The sequence below is a fragment of the Dasypus novemcinctus genome, chromosome 9 (assembly GCF_030445035.2).
Source record: "Dasypus novemcinctus isolate mDasNov1 chromosome 9, mDasNov1.1.hap2, whole genome shotgun sequence".
Classification (NCBI taxonomy): Eukaryota; Metazoa; Chordata; class Mammalia; order Cingulata; family Dasypodidae; genus Dasypus; species Dasypus novemcinctus.
The window spans coordinates 31125613-31149119 of NC_080681.1; the positions used below are offsets into that span (position 1 = coordinate 31125613).

The 23507-nt window shown below is 43.8% G+C and overlaps 2 long non-coding RNA genes across 5 annotated transcripts in view; both read left to right on the top strand.

Annotated features, from left to right (window-relative positions):
* The window catches only part of LOC101415512 (uncharacterized), a 111538-nt gene that overhangs the window by 43087 nt on the left and 44944 nt on the right, over positions 1–23507 (top strand). The gene's annotated exons all lie outside the window — the stretch shown is intronic.
* LOC139439655 (uncharacterized) lies at positions 9879–21466 on the top strand. Its single transcript, XR_011649628.1, has 2 exons — positions 9879–10149; positions 21372–21466. It is a non-coding gene; the product is annotated as an uncharacterized lncRNA (long non-coding RNA).

Here is a 23507-nt window from a genome sequence, read left to right on the forward strand (position 1 = left end):
AGCACATGGACGTGCACACACACAGGCTCACATCCTGCCACGAGTCTCACGTATTGACTCACAAAGATGGAAACATCAGCCGCCCAGGTTCTTAGAGTTCTCCTGTCTCTAGCTTTTATTCTGGAAGGCTGTCTCTGGTGGTTTCTCCATACTCACATGACTCATTTTGGTTTACTTTTGTGGAAGCTGTCCCCTCCTGCCAGAAGTTGGAGGCTAACCACCGCGTTTTAAAGTGCCGGGTACTGGCCAGCTACCCAGAGGCGAGCCCTTCAGTTCATTCGTCCTCTCTTTGTGGTCACTCAGAAGAGGCCCTGCCTATGTTCCAAACGGGGACAGCCTATTAGAGAGGCAGTCCCCATGGCCTGACATGCTCACTCCCAATGTGTCGTCGCTGATGTTATGGGAAGAGAGCATGGCCTTTGGGTGGCCTTCACAGTGGCTTTCCAACTTGACTTGAATTGGGAAGCCAAGTTCTTCCCATGATTTGGTGATGAGACTCCTGGGAAATGCTTATGGTCTAACTACATTTCTATTACGTGTTACAGTTTACACAAAATTACTCACAACAGCGGTCTCCATTTTAGATGAGAAAGCTGGTGCTCAGTGATGATAAGTTAATTGCCCATCATCATTCAGACAGAAAAGAGTAAAGCAGGAATTAAGTCACATCTTCTGATTCCTAATCTTGTATTTTTAACACTATGTGGTAAAATTTCATTTAATATTTCTTCTCTTAGTGAGATAGCTGTTGGGATTAGACAAGAAGCTTTTTCTTCTGCTTCGGAGTGTCATAGAAATCTCTGTTCTGATGTTGATATCTAACATCCAGCTTTCTTGGGCTTTGAACTGAATCCTAACTTTGCCACTTATCAACTGTGTGTTCTGGGGCAATTTCATACAACTCTGAGCTTCAGTTTCTTAATCTGTAAGATAGAGAAAAATACTCATCTCACCATTTCTTAGGAAACATACATGCAATTATTAAGTGGTAAAGGAGTATGATGTATACAACCTACTCTCAACTGTTTAGAAAATAGATACAGGTATATAGAGGTATAGATGGATGAAAGATAGATGATAGATGAATAGATAGAATGACATAGCAAAATGTTAAGGGTTGCTATATCTGGAGTTCTCTGTATTATTTTTGTATAAATTTTGCAACTTTCTTATAAGTTTAAAATTATTTCAAAATAGAGAACTAAAAAAGAAAAAAGGGAAGATAAGACCAGATCCAACAAAAAAAAAAGGACTGCTGGTTTCAGGTTTATCACTGGGTTGTACTGGAGTTTAATAACTATATTGGGATACACGCCCCCAGCGTAATCTGACTTTGAGTTGGAGGAGCAGGAAACAGAAATCCCTGTGGTTGGGCTAACCCCTTCAGTGTAACCCAAGTTCCCATTACTCTCCTTTCAGCTGAGTGTGAGGAATTCTCCATTTAGGGAGATTGTCTTAGGTGAGTGGGAGGAGCTGCCTAACAACAGGCGGTAAACATGAGGGAAGACACAAGATCCAGGAATCAATTTCTTCTGGTCAGCCCTTTCCCTCCTCGTTTCCTCCCCCAAGTCTGGATGGCTTTATGAAGCCACAATTCATTTGCAGTTACACATTTTGATGACAAACAAGAAGTCGAGTCCAATGAAATATTTTGCAGCTGTTGATTTCTGCTTCCCAGGAGATGTACTTTTTTTTCCATCCAGACCTGCTTAAATGGCTCCGAGACTGGGCGAATTCAGGCAGCACTGGCTCCCCTTGGAGGAGGGAGGCCAAGTAGGGGTTGGCCTGGTGACTGAAGCCGAGGGGCTAAATGGTTCTATTGTCCTTTCAGACAGAGTAATGGGACCAGTGCCAGTGACACAGGGTACTCATTTTTCACTCAGGCTGGGGCTTTGTTTCAAAGGAAAGGAACAAGAGGTAAACACTGAATCAGATATGCCTGTGCCCTGTGGGACCACAAAATGATGATGCTGTCAAGCTTCCCTCTTCACTTTCTTCTGGAGAAGGCTACCCGGTGGCCATGCTTATTGCCCTCTGCCCCTGCCCACCTTGGCCATAGTTGATTGGTCCAGAGTCAACACCTGACCCAGGCTAGGCCAATCAGATCGTCTCTCCTGGGAATTTGGAAGTAGAGCCTGAGAGATACTAGAAGTTCATCCTGGCTCCACGTTGAAATTGCCCAGGGAACTTTTTTTTTTATTTAATTTTTTGGTTTTTTTTTGCCCAGGAAATTTTGAAAACAAACATACACAAATGATGACCAGGTCTCTGTCACAGATTCTGATTTTAACTGGTCTAGGTTGGGACTGATATGTCTGTATATGCTGGAGCTTATTCTGCAGAGCCTCCTTGTCCAGCTAGGAATGGCTCAGTACACAGAAGAGACACACAAAGGACAGAGAGATGGACCTTCAGAGAGAAGCTGGACTGACAGACCGAGGCCCTAGAGGGAGAGAGTGACCTTGATTTCTTATGGCTTTCTAGTTAGAGGCACCAGGCCATCCTCAGGGCTGGTTGCAGCTCCTCCCCTTCAAGGAAAACCACCTTTCTTCTTAAGCCAGTTTGAGTGGCTTCTATTACATGCAGCAAAGTGAACCATAACCAAGTCTTTCTCATAGTGTCCATCTGGTCACTGAATTCTGTTGATTTTACCTCAGAGAATCTCTTTCAACCTCATGGTTTTCTTGATGGTGTTTTTTTTTATCATCTTCCCTTTCTCCCCTCCAAATGAACTCTCTACTGCAAGTTCTCCTCTCTCTCAACCAATTTCAGCACAAAACTGATCACTTCCAAATGTAGAATCCTTTACTGGTTCCTCATTGCCTGTTAAAAACAACAGAATAGTTCAGTATAAATTGACCTGTGAAAATATCTCTGATATGTTACTTACTGAAAACTGAAAAAAATTGCAGATAAATAGGTATAGGATATTTAAATTTTTCATTTTAAAGTGTGATTTAAATATTTATAAATTTAGGAAAAAGAAAGGAGAGCTACTGTATTAGTCAGCCCAAAGGGATGCTGATGCAAAGTACCAGAAATCTGTTGGCTTTTATAAAGGGTATTTTATTTGAAGTTTACAGTTACAAGACCCTAAAAAGTGCAACATAAGGTTACTTTTCTCACCAAACTCTGTTGCCACATGTTGAAGCAAGATGGTGGTCAATGTCTGTGAGGGTTCAGCCGTCCTCTTCCTCTCTTAAGGCTCTGTGGGCCCAGCTTCTTCTGATTTCAGCTGTAGGTTGGAGGGCTCATTTCTCTCCGGGCCTTCTTAGCTGCTCAGGGCTCTGGTCTCTTTAGCTGCAAACTATCAGGTGAATGGCTCATCTCTCTCCAGGGCCCCAGGAGCAAGTTCTTTTCTCTGCCATGTCTATGGAGCTCTCTCTATTCCTGTGTATCTTCTTCTGTGTTCTCCTTGAGTGAATGTCCATTTATATCGCCTACCAAGGGGGAGGGGACTCAACCTTGCATGCCTAATGACATGGTCAAATAAAAATCCTAATCTTAACATAATCAAGTAAATGTAAAAGCTTTGAATTTAATACAATCAAAGCTTATCACGTCCAGAGGAACAGACCAGTTTACAAAGATAACCAATGTATCTTTTTGGAATTCATAAATAATATCAAACTGCCACAGGTACCAAACTGTTAATGGCTTTCATTGGTGGGATAGTTTTGAATGGGCAGAGAAGGGACTTCTGACATGTCTTTCTTTATATGATATTTAATAAATGGTGCCCCATCTATTTCCAGTGTCATGCCTTCTAGCTCTCCCGGACTTTTCATTCTTTTCCAATTACAGCATCAGTTTTCATGCAGTTATGGTGTTGCTCATTCTATTTCTCTGCTTGAAATGCCTGTACTACAGTCTTCATGTGGAACACTTCTATTTTTCTATTTCAACCCAGTTCAAATGTCACCTCCTCTGGGAAGTCTTTCTAAACTTGCCCCATCCCTATCCAATGGCCAGGTTGTTCCATCCCAGTGGCCTATGATCCCCTGCTTCTATGTTGGCTATAATGCCACCAAACAGTATTATGGCTGATGTGACCACAATTGTTTCCCCGACTTGTGGTGAGCTCTTGAATGAATGGGCTGAGGTTTATTCATCTCTGTCTCTTCCATGTCTAGCAGAACACTGAACAAATAATGGTATGGAAAATCTTGGTTCAATGAATGAATGAATAGGTGATAGGGCTCTTGCCCATTCCTCTGTAAGAGGAATGACCAACTTGAACTTGTTACAGTGCTGTTCCTGAGCTGGTCCCATGGAGAGTTGTTGCTTTTTACCAGCTAGCAGAATCAGTCACCATTCTAGGATAGGAGCTGTTGATGTGGCACTGTAAATACCATGAAGATGAACAGAAAATGTGTTTCTAGTAGTTAGTGGATAATAAAATAACAAAGCTGTGCCCAGTCTAAAATATACCTAAGTGTGGGACAAGACTTTACTTCTGTGTGTGGATTCACTATTTTTCCCTCTCTCCTTGCTCTCTAAAGATAAGCCCTTAATTGCAGAATTCAAGAATGCCTGGCTTCTTCCTGCTTCTAAAGAGGAAGGATTCCTTCTTGCTGGGAAAACAGCTAAGTCAAGCAATAAAATAAAATCCCAAGGGAAGAGAACTGGGATAGATGGAGGGTAGAGGAGTTTTCTTCAGGGGTATGAGAACAGCTTCATCAGAGCAACTATGAGCCAAGAGAACAGAAAAGAAAAGGGGAATTTGGTATTTGGTAAATAAAGAGTTCGTATTTCCATCTGTCCTCTCTAATGACTTGCATGAAAGATGAGTAAAAAGAGGAATTCCTTTTAAATTATATAATGGATGCTGTCCCATAGTTCTTAAATGTGCTCTGTCCCAAGGCTGACACAGAGGAATTCAGACTTTGTAGATGTTACACCTATAAATGGGTGAGAAGGTCCTGCCAAAAGACACAAGCATGCTTTTCATCCAGGACTTTGCTGGCTCCAAAACTGTCTCTGCCAGAAAGAATAGAGCCTGTGCATGTGGAGGTTGCAAAGGTCCCAGACCTGGTCAGTTCTGGGTGCAGGTGGGGAGGTGGTCTGGACAGTGAAACACTGATCTTGGTGATGGGGTCAGGGAAGGACATCAAAACAAGGCATTCTCTCAGGCTCTTAGTCCTGGTGTGTTCAGGAATTCATGGGGGGTGGGTTGGAGGGAGGAATGGGAAACTCTTCTTGGAACCAGTTTAGCAGCTTGATGTACGTGTCCTGGGGGTAGCCTCTGATTGGACAAGCTTTCATCCAGATAAGAGACCTCCCAGGGAGCTGCGAAGCCATGGCTGTGGGGACCAGTGCTGGCAGGTGGTCGCTCTGGAGCATCCAGGGTTTTTATTTTATTTTGTTTTAATTAGAGAGGTGGTGGATTTACAGAAAAACCATGTACAAACTATGGGGTTCCCATACACCACCCTATTATTAACACCTTACATTAGTGTGGTATATTTGTTACAACTGTTGAAAGCACATTTTTATCATTGTACTATTAACTATGGTCCACAGTTTATCTTAGGGTTCACAATTCGTGTTGTACAGTTCAATGAATTGTTTTAAAAAAAGTTATTCTAATTTCATATATACTACCTAAATATTTCTCCTTTAAATCACATTCAAATATGTAATTCAGTGGTATTAATTACATTCACAATGTTGTGCTACCATTACCACCATACATTACCAAAACATCTCCATCATCCCAAATAGAAACTCTATACTTTTTAAGTATTAACTCTTTATTCCCTACCCTGCCCCATCCCCTGATAAACTATATCCTAGATTCTGACTCTATGAGTTTGCTTATTCTAATTTTTTCATGTCAGTAATATCATATAATATTTGTCCTTTAGTGTTCTTTTGGTATCTTTAAAGTTCATTCATGTTGTCACCTGTACCTGAACTTCTTTCCTTCTTATGGCTGATTAATATTCCATTGTGTGTATTTACCACATTGTGTTTACCCATTTATCAGTTGTTGGATGCTTGAGTTGCTTCTACCATTTGACATTTGTGAATAATGTCACTATGAACATAGGTGTGCAAATATCTATTCAAGTCCCTCCTTTCAATCCCTAGTAGAGGGATTGCTGAGTTATATGGCAATTCTACACTTAACTTTCTGAAAAACTGCCTTACTGTCTTTCACAGCAGCTGCACCATTTCACCTTCCCATGAACACTGAATAAGTTTTCCTTTTCTCCAAATCCTTTCTGCCACTTGTTAATTTCCATTTTTAAAAAATGGTAGCCACACTAGTAGATGTGAAATGGTATCTCATTGTGTTTACATATATTATTAGAGAAGTTGTGAACTTACAAAACAATCATGCATAGTGTGCAGAATTCATTCCCGAACAACACCCCTCCACCAACACTTTACATTGTGGAACATTTATTACAGATTATGAGAGAGCATCATCATACTACTACCACTAACTATGGTCTAGAGCATACATTTGGTATATTTTCTCTACACGTCCTATTATTAATGCAGTACCTTCTTCGACGTTGATGTAAGAATATTATGATATTGCTGTTAATTATAGTCCATATGTTACATTAACTGTATTTTTCCCATGCACCTCCATATTCTTATTACCTTGTGAGAATGATGTAATTTGTTTTAGTTCATAAAAGTACATTCTTATATTTGTACTATTAACCACAATCCTCAACCACCTTTGGCATCATTGTGGCTTTGATTTGCATTTCCCTAATGGCTAATGATGTTGAATATCTTTACTTATGCTTTTTGGCCATTTGTATATCTTCTTTGGAGAAATTTCTATCAAGTCATTTGCCCATATTTTCATTGGGTTGTTCTTTTACTTTTGAATTGAATGATTTCTTTATAAATTCTGGGTATCAATCCCTTATTGGATATGTGGTTTCAAAATATTTTCTGTGTATATTGTCCTTTTAATATCAGGATAAAGTTATTTGATTCACATTTTTAATTTGATGAGGTCCCATTTATCTATTTTTATTTGTTGCTCATGCTTTAGGTGTAAAGTCTAAGAAACAATTGCCTAATACCAGGACTTGAAGATGCTTTCCTACATTGCCTTCTAGGAGTTCGATAGTTTTGGCTCTTATATTTAGGTTTTTGATAGATTTTGAGTGTTTTTATGTATGGTGTGAGGTAGGGGTCCCCTTCCATTCTTCTGCAAATAGAGATCCAGTCTTTTTACCACCATTTGTTGAATAGACTTTTTTTTCCCCAATTGAGTGATCTTCACCCTTATGTCAAAAATCCGTTGGCTATAAATGTAAGGGTTGATTTCTGTGCTATCAATTCAATTCCAATGATCTACACGGCTATCCTTATGTCCATGCTGTTTTGATTACTGTGGCTTTGTAATAAGTTTTAAGATCGGAAAGTGTGAGTCCTCCAATTTTGTTTTTCTTTTTCAAGATAGCTTTTCTGGGTTCCTTACCTTTCTATATAAATTTGATAGTTGGCTTTTCCATTTCTGCAGAGAAGGTTGTTGGAATTTTTATTGGGATTGCACTGAATCTGTACATTGATTTGGGTAGAATTGACATCTTAGCAATATTTAGTCTTCCATTCTAGGAATACAGAATGTCCTTCCATTTATTTAGGTCTTTTTAAAAATTTCTTTGAGCAATGTTTTATAGTTTTCTGTGTTCGAGTACTTTACACCACTGGTTAGACTTATTCCTAAGTATTTGATTCTTTTAGTTGCTGTTGTAAATGAGATTTGTTTTCTTGATTTCTTCCTCCAATTGTTCACTACTAGTGTATAGAAACACCACTGATTTTGGGGTGTTGATCTTGTACCCCACCACTTTGCCGAATTCATTTATTAGGCCTTGGAGTTTTATTGTAGATTCCTCAGGATCTTATATGTACATATACGATCATGTCATCTGCAAATGGAAAATTTCACTTCTTCCTTCCCAATCTGGATGCCTTTTATCTCTTCTACTTGCCTAACTACTCTGGTAAAAACTTCCAGTACAAAGTTGAATAACAGTGGTAGCAGAGGGCATCCTTGTCTTGTTCCTGATCTTTGAGGGCAGTATTTCCATTTCCCAAGACCCAACAATAATTTATTCATATCCCAAGAGAAGCCCCAAGGATCCTCAGATCCTCCCCACCCCACCCCACCCCCATTCCATCCCTTGCACTAAAAGTGGCTGCTCATCTTAAGATCAGAAGAGAAAGATCCCTGGGGTGATGTCAGTTTTAGAGAGCCAGTAATACAGGTGGATTAATTAACTATGGGAAGAGGCTCTCTTGATCATGGCAGCCCCGTGAGTTTAGGTTTATTACTGAAAAGTTGAACTTGAGCAAGGGAACAGCAAAGATAAAGCAAGGTGGCTTAATAAAGTGAGTTATCATCTTGGGCGGAAAGCAACAGCCAAAAGACCTGGGTTTGCAGCCTTGCCTACATTTTCTTTTTCTTTTTTTTTTTTTATTATGTTGCTGACATTTTAAATGATATACTTCTCTTCTGAAAAACAAGATTTTTCCACATGAAAGTGTTTGGCCCATAGTGTACATTCATTCATTTATTCATTCTACAAAAATATTGAGCACCTACTATGTGCCAGGCACTGGGTCCTGGGGGCACAGGGTGTCTTCGTGGAGCTTGCATTCTACTGGAGGAATCAACAAGTTGGTTGAATGTGGTTCCCCCACTACCCACCTGCCTCTTTCCCGCTCTACTTTCCATGGAATGAGCTTCAGCCAGTACTTTAGAAACTGTTAGCGGGGATATGGGAAGACTCAGGACTCCACATTAAAGAGAATAACATTAAGATGATCTTCTGGACACAAGCAGCCTTTCCAGGAAAGGGATTTATGAAGAAACTGGAGTGGCTCCAGAACAAAGCCAGAAACGGTTATCATCTCCTTCCAGACCTTCCCAAGAAAACCATAAATCTTTTTCTAGGCCTACATCAGTAGCAATGATAATCAAAGCAGCATTTTTTTAACAACTCTGCTGACATTAATAGGATGTTTAGCAGGCATTTCTAGAGACTGATTAAAAGGTTGGAAAGGGGCCCCTTAGGAGAAAAATGAGAAGAACTTTGATGATCAGTTGTAAGGATAAAAATGCTATAGCAGTGATTTAACTAAGGTTATGTATATACCAGTTCTTTACATGCTTTACAGAGAACGGTTTAAGATAAAACATATTTCCATTGCAGTAGCAATCGTTTAAGTTAGGCATAGGAAAGAACTTTCTGACTCTAAAATTGGTTAGATGCCAACCAAGTGGCAGGCTATAAAATGAAATCTGCTTTCCTATATTTAAAGCAGCAAACTTGTAGCCCATTACATGTTTGTTTTCTTATTCTATCTCCCAAAGCTAAAATCACAGAAACATTGCCCAGGATGGATGTTTGTCCTCTCCTGCACAGACGCAAGTCTCTTCCGTAGGCTGGTGGAGGTTCAGTCCTGCTCGAAGACTCTGTGCGCACGTCTCCACCGGCCTCTGAACGTGTGTCTTTGGGCTGCTATTACAAATGACCGCAAGCTGGGTGGCTTAAAACAACAGAAATTTCTTTTCTCCCTGTGCTGGCGGCTATGAAGTCCCACATCAAGGTGCTGGCAGGGCCGTGCTTCTTCTGAAACCTGTGGGGGAGACTCCTTCCTTGCCTCTTCCGAGCTGCCCACGGCTTGTCGCCAATCCTTGGCTGCACCCCTCAGTCTCTGCCTCTTCGCTCCACGGTGCTCTTTGCCCGTGTGTTCGAGTCCCGCCTCTGCCCCTCTTACAAGGGCACCAGTCCTACTGGATTAGGGCCCACCCTAATTTGGCGTGTCCTCATCTTAACTTGATTACATCTGTAAAGACCTTATTTCCAAATAAAGTCACATTCGCAGATGCCACAGTTGGAGCCATAACAGCCTCAGGTCTGTTCTCTACCTCCTCCGTCCAAGCTCAGTACCCCAGAAGGGGACTTCCTGGGCCCCTAGCCCTTGCCTTGCCTGGGTCCAGCCAGTGAGAAGCACTGGCAGAAGTTCTAGGGGCTGGAGGTGAGCAAGGCAGGCGTTTCTTTCCAGCCTCCTTCCCTGCTGGTTTGACAGCTGCCAGATTTCTCCACAGAACTGCAGCTTCTGTTGGGTCACCTTTCCTACAGCTACAGTTCTCACTGGGCTCGGGTAAGTGCTCCCTCTTCTTGTGCCTTCAGGCCAAAGGTGCTAAGAGGCTGTTGCTAACCTGGGCTTCCCTTAACCCTGCCAGACTTTTGTAAATAGTCCTTTAATAAACTCTCGTGAGTCATCCTCTTGAATGTATGTGCCATCTGTCTCCAGCTGGAATTCTGACTCATACACAATATGAATTGGACTTGAGGAATTTCTGAAATTATATTCAACATTTGTTTGGACAAAAAAAACTTTGTGCAATTACTTTGTTCAAGTGATAAATACTTAAGCATTTAATAATATTAATAATAATAATATCTAGAACTTTTGAGTGTCTGGTACATGCCAGGTACCGGGCTAAACAATTTATGTATGATTTCCTCATTATAACAACCACGTAGTAAATGTGTTTTTAAGCCCATTTTCAGGTGTGGAAACCCATGTTCATTAAGTTAATGTATCTTGACTGAGGCCGCATCACCAGTAGAAGGGGCAGGATACATACTAAGATTGATTTGGTTTTTAAACTTAAATTTTTAACTTCTGTGCTAAAGCATAGATGTAAGCAATGGTAAACATGAGAAGGAATTCAGGGTATAAAGAGAAACAAGGAGGAGGAAGGGACCAACAATTGGGTAAAGGAAACTGGGCTCTATTTTCCAAACTTGAAATGTAGCAGGGGTGCCCGTGAACAGATAACTGGACGACTAAGATTGTCAGGTGAACTAGGGGTGGGAGAAGAGCTTTTCAGACGGATTATGTGCAGTGACATGCTGGTAAATATTTAACAACTCTCTCTCCCTCTTCAAAAAGAAAAAAAAAAGAAAGAAGTCCTGATATGTGAAATTTCTATGATGTAAATACTCCAGCTTAGCTGATTTCAAGCTACCAACATGATATCACTGAATGGGGAGTTGGGAAAAGCTAGCTCCAGCATGCCACTGAATTTATGTGCTAGGGCAGCATGTCACAAAACGTGATGTGTGTCGGGTACAAGTTGATAGGACTTTGCTGGGACAAAAGGAACAAGTGGTGGGGGCTGGGGGAGTGGGGGGAGGAATAAGGTTGGAGAAGAGGTTGACAAGACCACAGGAAGAGACTTTGGCTCAGAGGTTAGAGCTGTGCTGTCTACCATGGTAGCTACGTGTCGTTACTTAGCCCTGGGAATGTGGCTGGTGCACATTAAGGCTGTTGTAAGTGTAAAATACACACCAGATTTCAAGACATACTACAAAAAAAATTGACTACATGTTAAAACTGTAATCTTTTGTATATACTGAGTTAATTGCTTTTATTTTTTTTGGTACTGGGGTGGGGAAGTGAAACCGGGACCTTGTTTGTGGGAAGCCAGTGCTCAACCACTGAGCCACATGGGCTCCCGTAAGCTGGTGTTTTCATTTGTTTGCTTGTTGTTGATTTTTTTAAAAGATTTATTTTTTATTTATTTCTCTCCCTCCCCTCCCCCATTGTCTGTCTCTGTGTCTATTCTTTGTCCTCTTGTATTCTTGTCGGTGGCACCGGAAAATCTCTCTCTTTGTTGCGTCATCTTGCTGCTTCAGCTCTCTGTGTGTGTGGCACCACTCCTAGGCAGGCTGTACCTTATTCGTGTGGGGTGGCTCTCCATGAAGGGCACACTCCTTGCGCATGGGGCTCCCCTACGCTGGGGACACCCCTGCGTGGCACGGCACTCCTTGTGCGCATTAGCACTGCATGTGGGCCAGCTCACCACACGAGTCAGAAGGCCCTGGGTTTGAGCCCTGGGCTTCCCATGTGTAGGCGGACGCTCTATAAGTTGAGCCAAATCCGCTTCCCTGTTGTTTGTTTTCGTTGTTGTTGTTTTTAGGAGACACCAGGGACTGAACCAGGGACTCCCATGTGGGAAGCAGGCACTCAACCGCTTGAGCCACATCTATTCCCAATCACATATTATTGCAATTAATTTCATCAGTTTCTTTTTCCTTTTTTTAAACTTTGCCACTTGAAAAATTCTAAATGATATATATGGCTTACAGTCAATTTCTATTGAAGATCCTGGGCCAGAAAATTTGGACTTTATTCAACAAGCAACAGAGAGTCTTAGAAGAATTTTGCACAGATGTGGTCTGTTTTCCATAAAGACCAATCTGTTGTCATGTGTCATGTAGAGGGACCCGAGGTCAGGCTGGAGAAGGGAATCTCTTGTGAGAGACAATGCCAGCAGGATGCAGAACTGAAATAAGCAGCAGGAGTAGGAAAGAAGAAGGAGAGGGAGGAGTTGATGGGGTGGGGTATCCGACTGGATCTGGGAGGTGGGGGTTGTCAAGGATGGAGCTGAGGTTTCTGGCTTGGGCTACCATCTAGGTGGAAGTAGTAGTAACGGAGATGGAAGCACAAGAGGGATGAAGATTTGGGGGAAGATGGTAGATACTGGATGAATATTTGTTGAATGAATGAATGCACTACAGTGTATCAACAGGGTGAGTACATGAGCTCTAGAACCAGACCTGCCTTTGGAATCCCAGCTCTGCCAGTCGTCATCGTGACCTAAGGTCGTTAGTTAACCTCCCTCAGACTTAATTTTCTTATCTATGGAATGGAGCGATTTTAATTGTCCCTTCCATAAAAGCTTGTTGCGAGGATTCAGTCAAAAACTGTAGAACCCTTGCCAAGTGCCAGGAGCTGCGTTTAATGGGGGTTAAATTAGATTTGTATAGGATCTGTGCCAGCATATTGTAAATACTTGGCACATATCAGCATCTGCTGAGTATTAGCAGGAGGGGGAGCATGAGGCGGTCAGGAGAGGGGGTTGGTGTGAGGTGCTGATGTGAAAGTGAGCATCCCTGGAAGAGGCTGAGCTGGTCCAGGGGAGTGGACTGCAACGGCAGCGCGGCCTCAAGACAGGCTCTGCTGATGGAGCTGAGTTTCCAGAAAGTGGAAATCATGAAGGGGTGCTGGGAAGCAAGCTGGACTTGAAGGCTGAGTAGACCCTAGCGATGTGGAGGGGAATTCTGGTGTCATCGTTAGCATATGAGTCACTCCTTCACCACCAGGATCTTGAAGAGCAGACATACCTTCCCCAAAGCCAGGGGCTCTTCTTCCCAGGATAAGTGCCACTGAGGCAGCCCCTGAAAGGAGCAGGAAGCCACGAGCAGAACCTGACAGCTACTCTACCTACTTCAGGCTGGATTAGGGTTGGACCCTGGAGTCATGTGCCTCACTCCTTGAAAATCCCTTAATGAAGAGCTGGAGCCTCAATCTGGGCAGCAGTGGATGGTGGCTTTTTGTCACCATCCAGCAAACAGTGAGTGAGAGCTCTACGGAGGCAGAGATCCAAGGGGTGCTGCACTCGTGGGGTTTCAGATGGTGTGGAGGTGAGGGTCCCGGGAGTTAATGAGGTCAAAGTACCGAGAGGTCGTGGTCAGGCAAGAGGAGAACCTTCCTCTGACCCCAGCAGGGCCCTGGTCCTGGCTGCACTGGGCTGCACCTTGCCCTGGCCTTCCTGGTGGATTTTTCTGGAAGAATTCCCAGGGACCACTCAGCTCCATCCCTGGAAGTTTAGGAGAAGCCCCCACACCTCCGGTCCAGACCACAGGTATTGGAGTGTCCTGATGGCACGTTTTTCAATGACAGGAGCCCCTCATGCCCTCCGGCTCCCCCATGTCCAGGAGCTGTTTCCCCTCGGAAGTTTTGGGGTGTCCCAGGGCCCCAAACACAGGGGCTGCTTTATGGAACAGAAGAGAGGCAGACCTGAGAAGTCGGCGCCTGTAGTGTAGCCGTTCGCGTTCCACTCAAATAGAATACAAACCACAAGTGACTCGGCTTGGTGCTTGCCTCCCTCCCTGCCGCCCTCAAGAATATCCGTTGCCTGAAAGCTGCATGCAGGTCAACAAATAGTTATAAAGTGAACTCGTGGGCGACCGCCGCAGAGGTCACCATTGGGCCACTGCCAACAGCTCCGAATCCCCGCCGCATCCCTTTCTGATTGCTAGCTGTTGCCTCCTCCGTGAAGGTAGCTACTACTCTGACTTTGGAACAGCTGTTTCTGTGCTTTTCACAGAGGGAGTGAGGTACAACGGCATTCGGCTTAGAGCCTGGATTCAGCTCTGGGCTCCTCTACTCACTAGCTGTGTATCTTTGGGCAAACTACTGAGGCTCTCTGTGCCCTTCATCTATAATATAATGATAATGATAGCATTGATAAGGTTGATTAAAAGATTAAACATGATTTAATATGTGTGCTAAGAACAAGGCCTTCGATACTGTCACTGCTCTTTAGAGTAGGCCACCTACATACACATGCCTTAGAAATGCGGTCTAGTTTACCAGGTTTTGGACTCTATGTTATGGATTCATAACTTTAAAACGAGTAAACATAGGTGGACCCAGCCTGCAGGTTGAAAGAAGCAAGGATGATGGAAGGAGCAGCTGGATGTGCCAGGGCTGAGGTCCTGGAAACTGGAGAGGCCTGTTGTGGTGGGTAGGGATGATGAGGACAGAGATGCCCGGGGGTGGCATGAACAGCTGGCAGAGATCTCCACAGAAGAGTGGAGTGGAGGGGACAAGGCTCAAGGGGCTGGAGGGGCTCTGGGGAGTAAGGCAACCTGTCCCATCCTCTCTGGCCCAGGGGCAGCCAGCAGACCTGAGCGGGAGGACACAGGGGGCTTGGGGGCAGGCCAGCTGGGCCAAACTTGACTTAAATCAAGTGAGGGAAGCAGACTTGACCCAATGGATAGGGCGTCCGTCTACCACTTGGGAGGTCCGTGGTTCAAACCCTGGGCCTCCTTTGACCTGCGTGGAGCTGGCCCATGGGCAGCGCTGATGCGCACAAGGAGTGCCTGCCACGCAGCGGTGTCCCCCACGTAGGGGAGCCCCATGCGCAAGGAGTGTGCCCCATAAGGAGAGATGCCCAGAGTGAAAGAAAGTGCAGCCTGCCCAGGAATGGCGCTGCTCACACGGAGAGCTGACGCAGCAAGATGACGCAACAAAAAGAAACACAGATTCCAGTGCAGCTGACAAGAATGCAAGTGGACATAGAAGAACACACAGCAAATGGACACAGAGAGCAGACAACTTGGGGGGGTGGGAGGGGAGAGAAATAAATAAAAAATAAATCTTTAAAAAAATCAATCCATCAATCAATCAAGTGAGGCTTGTTCCAAGCCAAGAGAATGGTCTAAAACAACCTTCTCAAAACGTAGGTGGAGGCCCTTTCTCTGTCTCTGCCTATAGAAAGCAGATTGAAGGTTGACTATCACTCACTCACTGATGGCTCACAAGGTCCCTCTTGTTTAACTCTTCAGTTTTAATGATTAAATCGTAGATGGAATCTAGACTATTAAAAGGAAGAGCAAAATGTATTTGTTGCCCTATCCTATCACATCCACTGTTTAAATTTAGGTGTAGTTCCTAGAAGTCCCTTTTCTAGGAATAAATGAATTGTTAAATCCCCTTACTTTTTAACTGACTTGAGATTAAATTGAGACAAGATAAAACACAGTTTATCAGGATTTTGCTCCTGAAATAAGAACTCTATGGCTTCCTTAAAACTATGAAGTGAAAAAAAAAAAAATTAACTGCTGATATTCATAAAATGTTTACTGTATGCTGGACTCTGTTCTAAATGTTTTCACAGGAATTGTCTCTTTTAATTCTTACAATTCCATAGGGCCAGGACCATTATTATCCCCATGTTGCAGAGGGCAGATGAGGAAACTGAGCTCAGAAAAGTTAAGTAACTCCCAAGATCACAGGGCTAGTCAGGGTTGGAGCTAGGATACAGCTCCAATGAGCATGATTTTATAGCCTCTGCAAGAGGCTGAGGTGCGATTGTTTGCATTTCAGTTACAATGACAGTGTGTGAGCAGGGGAAAAGCTTTCTTTCTTATGAACTCCACTCGGCTTTCTTCACAGCCCTGCGGAGCCACTTCCCGGTCCTGACCTCGGGTTGCATAAATTTGAGAAGGCTACTTCCATTCTGCTGCTGGGTCTGGCTGAGACAACGAATGCTTCAGTTTCAGTGCCCCAGAGACAGTGTGCAAAGCCTTGGGGGCCTCCCACTTGGAAAGGATCCGCCCTGTGCCTAGGGAATCAAAAGCCCCAACGCATTCAGAGTACATTGAAAATGTCAGCTTAGTTAACAGACGGGTACTAATATTTGGAAGCACCATATACTTCACTGAAGTCATACGCTTTTCTTTTTAGATGTACGGTATTTTTTTGCTCGTGTTCCCTGAGACTTTCTATGCTCCTCGCATTGCATCATATGCTTTCTCTGGATGATGAGCTCATTGGTATCCACTCTGCTCTGAGCTGTTCGCTTATGATCCCTGTTTTACAGGAGAGGAAACGGAGGCTTGGGAACTTCCTCAAGTTCACTCAGTGAGTGTATGAAGGGGCCCTGGCAAAGCCTGTGCTCTTGACCCGTCTCCCTTCTACTTCTCCTCATGTCCTTGAGCAACAGTCCTGTCCGCCACCAACGGGCTGTGTGACGGACATGCTGGGGAAACTCTGTGGGTTTCAGTTTCCGTGTTTGTAAAGAGTTGGACTAGATGCTTTTCAAGGAGGAGGTCATGGGCGCCACGACTCTGCTTTCTCTGATGCACGTCTCTTGTTGAGTACGTCAACGGCCTCCCATGCGTGCCGCCTGGTCCTGGGCACTGTTGGGGATCCAGAAGTCAGGTCCTGGCCTCTGGCTCCTCGGGGAGTTTACAGTCTAATGAGAGACACGGCCGATGGCGCAAGCCAGTGAATAACAAATTTCCCATAGTGTGATTCAGATCAGAGAGCGAGGGCTCTGGGAAGGCAGCTGAACCAATCTTGCCTGGTAGAAAATCGGGTCGTCATAAAGGAGAGAGCGAATCCGCCTTAACATTTGCTGAGAATTACTTCCGTTAGGCGAGGCCCAGACGACACGGGGTCAGAACTTGCCCCCCTCCCACCCGCTTCTGGGGGACAAGTCACCCTCGGCTGGTACCCATTCAGCCCAGACTTGCCCAACCCCCGGCCAGGAAGCCCTGGGCAGCTGGCAGACATGCCACATTTCAACGAAAGCATGAGCATTCCCAGGGCGTGTGTTTCTCTCCACATAATATGCTGCCTTATGTTGAAACAATTTTCCCATGGGACTGTGCCTGGGATGAAGATGTATGCAGAGGAAGCAGGTCCCGGGCAGAGAGCAGGCTAGTATGGATTGGGCAAGTCCCTCGGCAAACCCAGGGAGGCAGCCACCGTGTGCGCTGACGCTGGGTGTCTTCAACCATCGAGAACTGGCCGTGAGCGGAAAGTTTGACTGGGGGCATTTGCCCCCATCTTAGGTTGGTTTTAACTCACTAATGTAGCATCTCAGAGCCTGTGGAGAGAGGACACCTGTCCCAGGAGCCTTACGTCTTCCCTAAGTTTCTGTGCCTGCCCTGATGCTCATTGTAATGTGGCCAGGGGAGCAACATCATCCATCTCCAAGGCTGATGACACTCAACTCTAGAGCTCCTACTGAGAGCTGGCTCCAAAGCTCTGGGCCTGTGTACGTGGCTGCCTTCTGGACATCTTCATGTGGAGTGTGACAGGCACCTGCTTCACAGCCAGACCACCCCCCCTCCCACCCCTACCTGCTTCTCCTCCTCCATCTCCTAACTTAGTGAGGGGTACCATCACTCTCCTTACCATTCCCCGGGGCCAAATCATCACCAATTCCCTGCTCTGCAATGTCGTTCCAATCCGTGCATGCCCTCAGTGCTGGCCCCGGCATCTTCTTCCTCCAGCAGCCCTCACCTGGGTCTCTCTGTCTTCTAGTTTTGCTCTCCTGGAACCATTTCCTTGCAGCATTAGAGGGTTTCTACAGCATTAAGTAGAATGAGAGACTCTCCAACATAAAACTCCTCGAAGGCTATCACTTGCTTTTGGGATCAGCCTAACCTCCTTACTCAGGAAACCTCCATTCCCTGCTCACCATCGCAGTGCTCCTGAGGCTTGGCTCTCACAGGACTCTGCTTTGACAGTTGTGTCGTCCCGGACAAGAACGGGGGATGGAGGAGATGAGGTCATTAAATGAAAATTATACACTCTCGCTACCCCATGTCTGAATTCACAACATCTCTCCAAAGTCCAAAATACTGTTTCTTTCTTTTTTTTTTTTAAGATTTATTTATTTATTTATTTCTCTCCCCTTCCCCACCCCCACCCTGGTTGTCTGTTCTCTGTGTCTATTTGCTGCGTCTTCTTCGTCTGCTTCTGTTGTTGTCAGCTGCATGGGAATCTGTGTTTCTTTTTGTTGCATCATCTTCTTGTGTCAGCTCTCTGTGTGGGCAGCACCATTCCTGGGCAGGCTGCACTTTCTCTTGCGCTGGGCGGCTCTCCTTACTGGCCGCACTCCTTGCGGGTGGGGCTCCCCTACGCGGGGGACAGGGCGCATCAGCCCTGCGCGCGGACCAGCTCCACACCGGTCAAGGAGGCCCCGTGTTTGAACTGCGGACCTCCCATGTGGTAGACGGACGCCCTAACCACTGGGCCAAGTCCGCCGCCCAAAATACTGTTTCTAATGCTCGGCTACACCCTTAACAGTGCATCAGAACCAGAGTAACCTGGTTCTTACAAATCAATCAGAAAAAGACAAATGCCCTAAGATAACCAGGGAAGAAAGCCGGAGCCCTTCCTGCCTTTCCTGGCCAGAGCTGGCCACTCCGCTCTTAGCTCCTCTCTGAACCTTGCACATGTGGTGTTTGTTTATTTTCTTTTATCTCTTCCCTTAAACAATCAGCAACTTGGATTCTGGGAAGACGCATCCCTCTGTATGTTCTATGCACTGCCTGGCATAGGGCTGAGGAGGTTCTATGTACAGGTGTAAATGATTAAATCACATTATTATCCTTTTCCCCCATCGGCCAAGAATACTTATTTCATTAAAATGGACTTGTTCTAAAAATATTCCCTCCATACACAAAGGATTGATATCCTAAATATGTAACCCACTCTTACGAGACAGTAAGAAAAAGACAAATGCCCTAAGAGGAAAATAGATCAAAGCTGAAGATAGATAATTTACAAGAGAAATTATACAAATAGCCATTAAATAGGTGGCGGATGCTCAAACTTTCACATAGACAATGAGATCTATTGTTTCCAGGATGTGGGGAAATAGGTACTCTGACATACTGTTGGTGGGAGATAAATCTGTAGAGCCCTTTAGAGGACAATTAAGCAATTATAATTCAAAATTTAGAATTTGTATAACCTCTGACCCAGAAATTCCAGCAATTTCTCCTAAAGGAATAATCAGATAAGGGTACCAAGTTTAAGTGAATATTAATTATGGCACTGTTAATAATATTTAAATATGCAAACAAATCAGTAGTGGTTTGGTTAAATACATTATGGTACAGCTACACAATGAAATATTATGCAATTGTTAAAAGAAGAGAAGTAGAGCGCCATGGTTTTTGTTATTATTTTTAGAGAAGTTGTAGGTCTACAGAATAATCATGTATAAAATACAGAGTTCCTATATGCCACTCCATTATTAACACCTTGCATTAATGTGGTACATTTGTTATAATTCATGAAAGAACATTTTTATATTCATATCATTAACTATAATCCACCATTTACAATAGGGTTCACTGTTTGTACAGTCCTATGTTGTACGTCATATATGTTTTTTCTTTTAATTTTTATTCTAGTAACATATGTAAGAATTAAAATTTCCCCTTTTAACCACATTCACATGTATAATATGGTGCTGTTAATTATGCTCACAATGTTGTGCTACCATCACCACCATCCATTACCAAAACTTTTCCATCACTCCTAATATAAATTTGGAATAATTTAAGCATTAATAGATATGTATTTTTTAAATGAAAGTAACAGGTTATAAGACATTTATCTATCTTCTGTCCCTCTGTCCTTTCATTCATTCATTCAACAAGAAAAAAGTGAAAGAACATATATCATACTAGTTAATAGTAGTTATCACTGAACTATGTTAGACGTCTTGATTAACACGTTATACTCCATATTTAGAAGATTTTATAATGAGCAGATATTCTTGCAACAGAGCAAAAGCAATAGATATTGCCAATTAGGGAAACAAGATTTTCTTCTTGTCCTCTCATTCTTTTTATTTATTTATTTAATTTATTTAAATTGTATTTTTTTAAAGATACCTAGATCACAAAAAATGTTACATTAAAAAATATAAGAGGTTCCCATATACCCCACACCCCACACACTCCCACTCCTCCCACAACAACAACCTCTTTCATCATTGTGGCATGTTCATTGCATTTGGTGAATACATTTTGGAGCACTACTACACCACACGGATTATAATTTACGTTGTAGTTTACACTCTCCCCCGGTACATTCAGTGGGTTGTGTCAGGATATATAATGTCCCTGCAATATCATTTAGGACAACTCAAAGTCCCAAAAATGCCCCTACATCACAACTCTTCTTCCCTCTCCCTGCCTTCAGCAACTACTGTTGGACTTACCCAGGTCAGGTAACAGGGAGGTGAAGATGGTCAACCACCACACCAGGGAACCGAGAGTGCCTACAACTGCAAGCAGGAGAATCACATCCATCAACCGTGTGGGATCTAAGCCCCCTCTCAATATAGAGATGGAGTGGACATCACCGTCCCAGGGTCCATAGGATGGAGGAATAAAATATGGATTAGAGTGGACTCACTAGTATTCTGCTATAGAACTATTGTGACTAGTAATGGAAGAAACTGTAGCATTGATGTCCTCTTGTTCTGAGATGTCTGGGCTTGGTGGCTTGGTTCCTGTTAGCAGGGCCTCTACATGGAATTTGGGCTGCATTTTTTACCCCAAATTTCTTCTTAACTCCTAAGAAAGCCCACAACAGCATTTACACTGCCTATTCTCACCTCTATAAAGGGAAAGAAATTACACTCAATTTTCAGCTATTTATGGCTAGAAATCATATGAACAAATGAAATCTACAAACAATAGGCATTTTATTCATTCAATTTTCTCTTCCATCTACACTCCTCCCAACCATCCTTTTACACTTGTCACCAGGACACAAAATAAACTGATTTCAATTTCTCTTTTGCACTTACTTAATGCTCTAGGCCTAATGGTATTCTTAGAGAACCCTTGCTGGTTCCTATTGATCACTGCTTTCTTTTCTACCTACTGACCAAGGTGTTAACAAACACAGGTCGACTGTTTTTATTGGCCTTGATGGCATGCTCATCTTACTATGTCTACTGAAATCTCACTCTTTTCCCTTCTTAGGAAACTGAACTACTTTGCCCTTTGGTCTACCATATTGATGACTTTATGAGATTGGCTCTGATTGACTGGAAGTGGCAAGAAATCTGGATGCCCTGATAAGACGTTATGTGCCCCAGAGTGTGGGAGATAAACCCTACCGAGATTCCAGGGGTCATCCACATTGGCATATGTTTTAGGGCTCTAGTAGTCTGGGCTATGCTGAGCATCCTCTCTAAGATAAAGGACCAATTCCTGCATCCACAGTTTTTACCACCAAGAAAAGTAGCACAGCTCTTAGGACGTCTCTTCAGGTTCTGCTGCTCCATCCCATTTATATTAGTCCCAAAAGGGGTGCTGATGTAAAGTACCAGAAGTCTGTTGGCTTTTATAAATGGTATTTATTGGGGGTAGAAGTTTATAGTCACAAGTCCTAGAGACTCCAAATCAAGGTACCATAAGTGGCACTTTCTCACCCAAAGTCTGTTGCCACATATTCGCGCGAGATGGTGGGTGATGTCTGTGAGTGCCCAGCCTTCCTTCTTCCTCTTAAGGCTCCATGGTCCCAGCTCCTTCGGATCTCAGCTGTAGACTGGCATAAGGCTCACCCCTCTCCCCAGGCTTGTTTCTTTCCAGGCTCTGCTGCTCTGGTCTCTTCACAAGGTCAGCTGTAGGCAATCAGGTTCATCTCTCTTCCCAGTGCCTCTGCTGTGTCTAATGAGCTGTCTCTCTTACTCTGTGTTTTTCTCTGTGTTCTCCTGTGTATCTACTTCCATGTGAGAGTCTGTTTTATCAGCCCACCAAGGGGGGCTGGGACTCAATGCTGAGTTGCACTCTATTGATGTAGTTGAATCAAAGCCCTAATCTTAACATAATTTAATCAGATGTCTCAGTTGAATCTAAGACAATCAAAGGGTTATCATGCCCAGAGGAACAGACCAGTTTTCAAACATAAACTATATCTCTTTTTTGGAATTCATAAATAATATCAAACTGCCACATCATTTATCAGGGACTTGAAGATGACCGATTTTGAGTTGGTCCCAGAGTAAAAGAGGACTGCAGCAGGTCTAGGCTGGAGTACAAGCAGGCCTGCCACTGGACCATATGGGCTGGAAAATCCCATGGTGTTCGAGGTATCTGTGATAAATAAAAGCACTGTTTGGAGTGCCTGGTGAGTTGTATTAGGAGAGCAGATCTCTAGGGTTCTGGACAAGGGCATGTTACCTGCAGCAGAAAATTATGTGCTTTTTGAAAGGTAGCTCTTAGCATGCTGCTGAGCCTGGGTCAAGGCTGAACATCTTACCAGAGTACATCACAGTGGAAGCATCAATGCTACCTATCCTGAAATGAGTGCTGTCTCTCTCACCAAGTCCTAAGTTTGGAGGGTACAGAAGCAATCCATTCTACAATAATAGTGCACATCTGGGATTGGGCCTGAGTAGGTCCTGAGGTCATGAAGAAGCTGATTAATTAAGTTGCCAGAATGCTGGGCCATCTGCTTCTATTGCATTAGCTTCTCTCTCTAAGCTTACACCTATGGCCAGGGGTTTCTGATAACCAGTAGGCAAAGGAAGAAAAGAAATCCAGACCTGGTTCATGCATGGGAAGATTAGATATGTTGGTGAGCTGAAAAGAGACTGTGCTGCAGGGGTGACTCTGAGAAAGGTTCTAGGGGAATCCTCCCCATGCACAGAGCTTCAGGGAGTGCATCTTGGCAACCAGTTAGTGAAGGGAAGGAAATGGCCTTAGGTAAAATGTACTTTTACTCCTGAGTTGCAGGTTGGGGTTTGGCTGCCTGCTCAGGGGTATGGAAGGAGCAAGATTGGAAGATTATGGATGTATTGATTTGGGAGGAAATCATATAGAAGGGACAAAGCATAGGGATTGCTATAATTAATGCTCACCAGAGAGCATCCACAGCAGACTCAAGGTTTCATCTACCAAGGTGGACAGCCAACCTGTTCTCAGTCAACCCAGCACAGGCCTAATGGGCCCAAGAATAGAGTAGCCATGGTGGCCAAAATGGGGCCAATGTACAGACCCAACGTGGCAAATTAAATGGCCCTGATCATCATGAGGATGTAGGATTGTTGCTACCTAATGGGGACAGGGAGGAATATATTTGTGACTTAGAGGATCCACTGGGGCATATCCTGA